Source organism: Schistocerca americana, unplaced genomic scaffold (genome assembly GCF_021461395.2).
Source record: "Schistocerca americana isolate TAMUIC-IGC-003095 unplaced genomic scaffold, iqSchAmer2.1 HiC_scaffold_16, whole genome shotgun sequence".
In the NCBI taxonomy this organism is placed as follows: domain Eukaryota; kingdom Metazoa; phylum Arthropoda; class Insecta; order Orthoptera; family Acrididae; genus Schistocerca; species Schistocerca americana.
The window spans coordinates 6,894,602-6,902,866 of record NW_025725687.1 but is presented as its reverse complement, the minus strand read 5'-3'; positions in this window follow the sequence as shown (position 1 = coordinate 6,902,866).

Below are 8,265 nucleotides of genomic sequence, written 5' to 3'. Positions count from 1 at the left end.
CTAACTTTCTATGATTGAACGTCTCCTGTGAGTCCAGTTTTAGATTCCGATGTTTCACTTCAGGTTTGATGTATCCCTTGGACCATCTTATTGACGATGAAACACAGAAATTGCATCCGAATTTAATACAAAATTCACAATGCCAACTTAAGTACAATTGGACTGACACTCTAACTTTCTATGATTAGAACCTCTCCTGTGAGTCCATTTTTAGATTCCGATGCTTCACTTCAGGTTTACTGTATCCCTTGGACCTTCTTATTGACGATGATGCACAGAAATTGCATCCGAATTTTATACAAATGGCATAATGCCGACTTAAGTACAAGAGGAATGACACTCTCACTTTCTAGTATTTGAACCTCTCCTGTGAGTCTAGTTTTAGATCAGATGCTTCACTTCAGGTTTAATGTATACCTTGGACCTTCTTATTGACGATGAGACACAGAAATTGCAACCGCATTTAATACAAAAGGCACAATTCCGACTTAAGTACAAGATTACTGACACTCTAACTTTCTATGATTAGATCCACTCCTGTGAGTCCAGTTTTAGATTCCGATGCTTCACTTCAGGTTTACTTTATCCCTTGGACCTTCTTATTGACGATGAAACACAGAAATTGCATCCGAATGTAATACAAAAGGCACTATGCCGACTTAAGTACAAGAGGACTGACACTCTAACTTTCTATGATTTGATCCACTCCTGTGAGTCCAGTTTTAGATTTCGATGCTTCACTTCACGTTTACTGTATCCCTTGGACCTTCTTATTGACGATGAAACACAGAAATTGCATCCGAATTTAATACAAAAGGGCGCAATACCGACTTAAGTACAAGAGGACTGAAACTCTAACTTTCTAAGAACTCAACCTTTCTTGTGAGTCCAGTTTCAGATTCCGATGCTTCACTTCAGGTTTACTGTATACCTCGGCCTTTCTTATTGACGATGAGACACAGAAATTGCATCCGAATTTAATACAAAAGGCTCAGTGCCGACATAAGTACGAGAGGACCGACACTCTAATTTTCTAAGATTTGCACCTCTCCTATGAGTCCAGTCTTAGATTCCGATGCTTCACTTGAGGTTTACTGTATCCGTTGGACCTTCTTATTGATGATGAAACACAGAAATTGCATCCGAATTTAATACAAAAAGCACAATGCCGACATAAGTACAAGAGGACTGACACTCTAAATTTCTATGATTTGAACCTCTCCTGTGAGCCCAGTTTTAGATTCCGATGCTTCACTTCACGTTTACTGTATCCCTTGGACCTTCTTATTGACGATGAAACACAGAAATTGCATCCGAATTTAATACAAAAGGCACAATGCCGACTTAAGTACAAGAGGACTGACACTCTAACTATCTATGATTTGAACCTCTCCTGTGAGTCCAGTTTTAGATTCGGGATGGTTCACTTCTAGTTTACTGTATCCCTTGGACCTTCTTATTGACGATGAAACACAGAAATTGCATCCGAATTTAATACAAAAGGGTGCAATACCGACTTAAGTACAAGAGGACTGAAGCTCTAATTTTCTAAGAACTCAACCTTTCCTGTGAGTCCAGTTTCAGATTCCGATGCTTCACTTCAGGTTTACTGTATCCCTCGGCCTTTCTTATTGACGATGAGACACAGAAATTGCATCCGAATTTAATACAAAAGGCTCAATGCCGACATAAGTACGAGAGGACCGACACTCTAATTTTCTAAGATTTGAACCTCTCCTATGAGTCCAGTCTTAGATTCCGATGCTTCACTTGAGGTTTACTGTATTCCTTGGACCTTCTTATTGATGATGAAACACAGAAATTGCATTCGAATTTAATACAAAAAGCACAATGCCGACATAAGTACAAGAGGACTGACACACTAAATTTCTATGATTTGAACCTCTCCTGTGAGTCCAGTTTTAGATTCCGATGCTTCACTTCAGGCTTACTTTATCCCTTGGACCTTCTTATTGACGATAAAACACAGAAAATGCATCCGAATGTAATACAAAAGGCACAATGCCGACTTAAGTACAAGAGGACTGACACTCTAACTTTCCTTGATTTGATCCACTCCTGTGAGTCCAGTTTTAGATTCCGATGCTTCACTTCACGTCTACTGTATCCCTTGGACCTTCTTATTGACGATGAAACACAGATATTGCATCCGAATTTAATACAAAGGCACAATGCCGACTTAAGTACAAGAGGACTGACACTCTAACTATCTATGATTTGAACCTGTCCTGTGAGACCAGTTTTAGATTCGGGATGGTTCACTTCTGGTTTACTGTATCCCTTGGACCTTCTTATTGACGATGAAACACAGAAATTGCATCCGAATTTAATACAAAAGGGCGCAATACCGACTTAAGTACAAGAGGACTGAAACTCTAACTTTCTAAGAACTCAAACTTTCCTGTGAGTCCAGTTTCAGATTCCGATGCTTCACTTCAGGTTTACTGTATCCCTCGGCCTTTCTTATTGACGAGAAATTGCATCCGAATTTAATACAAAAGGCTCAATGCCGACATAAGTACGAGAGGACCGACACTCTAATTTTCTAAGATTTGAACCTCTCCTATGAGTCCAGTCTTAGATTCCGATGCTTCACTTGAGGTTTACTGTATTCCTTGGACCTTCTTATTGATGATGAAACACAGACATTGCATCCGAATTTAATACAAAAAGCACAATGCCGACATATGTACAAGAGGACTGACACACTAAATTTGTATGATTTGAACCACTCCTGTGAGTCCAGTTTTAGATTCCGATGGTTCACTTCAGGCTTACTTTATCCCTTGGACCTTCTTATTGACGATAAAACACAGATTTATTGCATACGAATTTAATACAAATGGCACAATGATGACTTATGTACAAGAGGACTGACACTCTAACTTTCTATGATTTGTACCTCTCCTGTGAGTCCAGTTTTAGATTCCGATGCTTCACTTCAGATTTACTGTATCCCTTGGACCTTCTTACTGACGATGAAACACAGAAATTGCATCCGAATTTAATACAAAAGGCACAATGCCGACTTAAGTACAAGAGGACTGACACTCTAACTATCTATGATTTGAACCTCTCCTGTGAGTCCAGTTTTAGATTCGGCATGGTTCACTTCTGGTTTACTGTATCCCTTGGACCTTCTTATTGACGATGAAACACAGAAATTGCATCCGAATTTAATACAAAAGGCACAATGCCGACATAAGTACAAGAGGAATGACACTCCGATTTTCTATGAATTGAACAACTCCTATGGGTCCAGTTTTAGATTAGGATGCTTCACTTCAGGTTTACCGTAACCGTTGGACCTTCTTATTAACGATGAAACAGAGAAATTCAATCGGAATTAAATACTAAAGGCTCAATGCCGACTTCAGTACAAGAGGACTGACACTCTATCTTTCTATGATTTGAACCTCTCCTGTGAGTCATGTTTTAGATTCCGATGCTTCACTTCAGGTTTACTGTATCCCTTGGCCCTTCTTATTGACGATGAAAAACAGAAATTGCATCCGAATTTAATACAAAAGGCACAATGCCGACTTAAGTACAAGAGGACTAACACTCTTTCTATGATTTGAACCTCTCCTGTGAGTCCAGTTTTAGATTCCGATGCTTCACTTCAGGTTTACTCTATCCCCTTTACCTTCTTATTGGCGATGCATAACAGAAATTGCATCCGAATTGAATACAAATAGCACAATGCCGACTTAAGTACAAGTACAAATTTTGTATGATTTGAACATCTCCTGTGAGTCCAGTTTTAGATTCCGATGCTTCACTTCAGGTTTACTGTATCCCTTGGACCTTCTTACTAACGATGAAACACAGAAGTTCCATCGGAATTAAATACTAAAGGCACAACGCCGACTTCAGTACAAGAGGACTGACACTCTAACTTTCTATGAGTTCAACTTATCCTGTGAGTCCTGTTTTAGATTCCGATGCTTCACTTCAGGTTTACTGTATCCCTTGGACCTTCTTATTGACGATGAAACACAGAAATTGCATCCGAATTTAATACAAAAGGCACAATGCCGACTTAAGTACAAGAGGACTGACACTCTAACTTTTCATGATTGGAACCTCTCCTGTGAGTCCAGTTTTAGATTCCGATGCTTCACTTCAGGCATACTGTATGCTTTGGACCTTCTTATTGACGATGAAACACAGATTTAATGTATCCGAATTTAATACAAAAGGCACAATGCCGACATATGTACAAGAGGACTGACACTCTAACTTTCTATGATTTGAACCTCTCCTGTGAGTCCAGTTGTAGATTTCGATGCTTCACTTCAGCTTTACTGTATCCCTTGGACCTTTTTATTGACGATGAAACACAGAAATTGCATCCAAATTTAATACAAAAGGCACAACGCCGACTTAAGTACAAGAGGAATGACACTCTAACTTTCCATGATTTGAATCTCTAATGTGAGTCCAGTTTTAGATTCCCATGCATCACTTCAGGCTTACTTTATCCCTTGGACCTTCGTATTGACGATAAAACACAGATTTATTGCATCCGAATTTAATACAAATGGCACAATGCTGACTTATGTACAAGTGGACTGACACTCTAACTTTCTATGATTTGAACCTCTCCTGTGAGTCCAGATTTAGATTCCGATGCTTCACTTCAGGCTTACTGTATCCCTTGGACCTTCTTATTGACGATGAAACACAGAAATTGCATTCGAATTTAATACAAAAGGCACAATGCCAACCTAAGTACAAGAGGACTTACACTCTAACTTTCTATGATTTGAACCTCTCCTGTGAGTCCAGTTTTAGATTCCGAAGCTTCACTTCAGGTTTACTGTATCCCTTGGACCTTTTTATTGACAATGAAACACAGAAATTGCAACCAAATGTAATACACAAGGCACAATGCCGACTTAAGTACAGGAGGACTGACACTAGCTTTCTACGATTTGAACCTCTGCTGTGAGTCCAGTCTTACATTCCGATGCTTCACTTCAGGTTTACTGTATTCATTGGAATTTCTTATTGACGATGAAACACAGAAATTGCATCCGATTTTTAAACAAAAGGCACAATACCGACTTAAGTACAAGAGGACTGACACTCTAACTTTCTATGAACTCAACCTCTCCTGTGAGTCCGGTCTTAGATTCCGATGCTTCACTTCAGGTTTACTGTATCCCTTGGACCTTCTTATTGACGATGAAACACAGAAATTGCATCCGAATTTCATACAAAAGGCACAATGCCGACATAAGTACTAGAGGACTGACACTCTAATTTTCTATGATTTGAACCTCTCCTATGAGTACAGTTTTAGATTAGGGTGCTTCACTTCAGGTTTACTGTATCTCTTGGACCTTCTTATTGACGATGAAACACAGAAATTGCATCCGAATTTAATACAAAAGGCACAATGCTGACATAAGTACTAGAGGACTGACACTCTAATTTTCTATGATTTGAACCTCGCCTATGAGTCCAGTCTTAGATTACGATGGTTCACTTGAAATTTGCTGTGTTCCTTGGACCTTCTTATTGATGATGAAACACAGAAATTGCATCCGAATATAATAAAAAAGGCATAATACCGACTTAAGTACAAGAGGACTGACACTCTAACTTTCTATGAACTCAACCTCTCCTGTGAGTCCGGTTTTAGATTCCGATGCTTCACTTCAGGTTTACTGTATACCTTGGACCTTCTTATTGACGATGAAACACAGAAAAAGCATCCGAATTTAATACAAAAGGCACAATGCCGACATAAGTACAAGAGGACTGACACTCTGATTTACTATGATTTGAACAACTCCTATGGGTCCAGTTTTAGATTAGGATGCTTCACTTCAGGTTTACTGTATCCCTTCGACCTTCTTCTTGACGATGAAACACAGAAATTGCATTCGAATTTAATACAAAAGACACAATGCCGGTTTAAGTACAAGAGGACTGACACTCTAACTTTGTATGATTTGAACAACTCCTGTAAGTCCAGTTTTAGATTCCGATGCTTCACTTCAGGTTTACCGAAACCCTCGGACCTTCTTATTAACGATCAAACAGAGAAATTCCATCGGAATTAAATACTAAAGGCTCAATGCCGACTTCAGTACAAGAGGATTGACACTCTAACTTTCTATGATTTGAACCTCTCCTGTGAGTCATGTTTTAGATTCCGATGCTTCACTTCAGGTTTACTGTATCCCTTGGCCCTTCTTATTGACGATGAAAAACAGAAATTGCATCCGAATTTAATACAAATGGCACAATGGCGACTTAAGTACGAGAGGACTAACACTCTTTCTATGATTTGAACCTCTCCTGTGAGTCCAGTTTTAGATTCCGATGCTTCACTTCAGGTTTACTCTATCCCTTTTACCTTCTTATTGGCGATGCATAACAGAAATTGCATCCGAATTGAATACAAATAGCACAATGCCGACTTAAGTACAAGTACAAATTTTGTATGATTTGAACATCTCCTGTGAGTCCAGTTTTAGATTCTGATGCTTCACTTCAGGATTACTGTATCCCTTGGACCTTCTTATTAACGATGAAACACAGAAGTTCCATCGGAATTAAATACTATAGGCACAACGCCGACATCAGTACAAGAGGACTGACACTCTAACTTTCTATGAGTTCAACTTCTCCTGTGAGTCATGTTTTAGATTCCGATGCTTCACTTCAGGTTTACTGTATCCCTTGGACCCTCTTATTGACGATGAAACACAGAAATTGCATCCGAATTTAATACAATAGGCACAATGCCGAATTAAGTACAAGAGGACTGACACTCTAACTTTTCATGATTGGAACCTCTCCTGCGAATCCAGTTTTAGATTCCGATGCTTCACTTCAGGCTTACTGTATGCTTTGGACCTTCTTATTGACGATGAAACACAGATTTAATGCATCCGAATTTAATACAAAAGGCACAATGCCGACATATGCACAAGAGGACTGACACTCTAACTTTCTATGATTTGAACCTCTCCTGTGAGTCCAGTTGTAGATTTCGATGCTTCACTTCAGCTTTACTGTATCCCTTGGACCTTTTTATTGACGATGAAACACAGAAATTGCATCCAAAGTTAATACAAAAGGCACAACGCCGACTTAAGTACAAGAGGAATGACACTCTAACTTTCCATGATTTGAATCTCTAATGTGAGTCCAGTTTTAGATTCCCATGCATCACTTCAGGCTTACTTTATCCCTTGGACCTTCGTATTGACGATAAAACACAGATTTATTGCATCCGAATTTAATACAAAAGGCACAATGCCAACTTAAGTACAAGAGGACTTACACTCTAACTCTCTATGATTTGAACCTCTCCTGTGAGTCCAGTTTTAGATTCCGATGCTTCACTTCTGGTTTACTGTATCCCTTGGACCGTTTTATTGACAATGAAACACAGAAATTGCAACCAAATCTAATACACAAGGCACAATGCCGACTTAAGTACAAGAGGACTGACACTCTAACTTTCTACGATTTGAACCTCTCCTGTGAGTCCAGTCTTACATTCCGATGCTTCACTTCAGGTTTACTGTATTCATTGGAAATTCTTATTGACGATGAAGCACAGAAATTGCATCTGATTTTTAAACAAAATGCACAATACCGACTTAAGTAAAAGAGGACTGACACTCTAACTTTCTATGAACTCAACCTCTCCTGTGAGTCCGGTCTTAGATTCCGAGGTTTCACTTCAGGTTTACTGTATCCCTTGGACCTTCTTATTGACGATGAAACACAGAAATTGCATCCGAATTTCATACAAAAGGCACAATGCCGACATAAGTACTAGAGGACTGACACTGTAATTTTCTATGATTTGAACCTCTCCTATGAGTACAGTTTTAGGTTAGCATGCTTCACTTCAGGTTTACTGTATCTCTTGGCCCTTCTTATTGACGATGAAAAACAGAAACTGCATCCGAATTTAATACAAATGGCACAATGGCGACTTAAGTACAAGAGGACTAACACTCTTTCTATGATTTGAACCTCTCCTGTGAGTCCAGTTTTAGATTCCGATGCTTCACTTCAGGTTTACTCTATCCCTTTTACATTCTTATTGGCGATGCATAACAGAATATGCATCCGAATTGAATACAAATAGCACAATGCCGACTTAAGTACAAGTACAAATTTTGTATGATTTGAACATCTCCTGTGAGTTTAGTTTTAGATTCCGATGCTTCACTTCAGGATTACTGTATCCCTTGGACCTTCTTATTAACG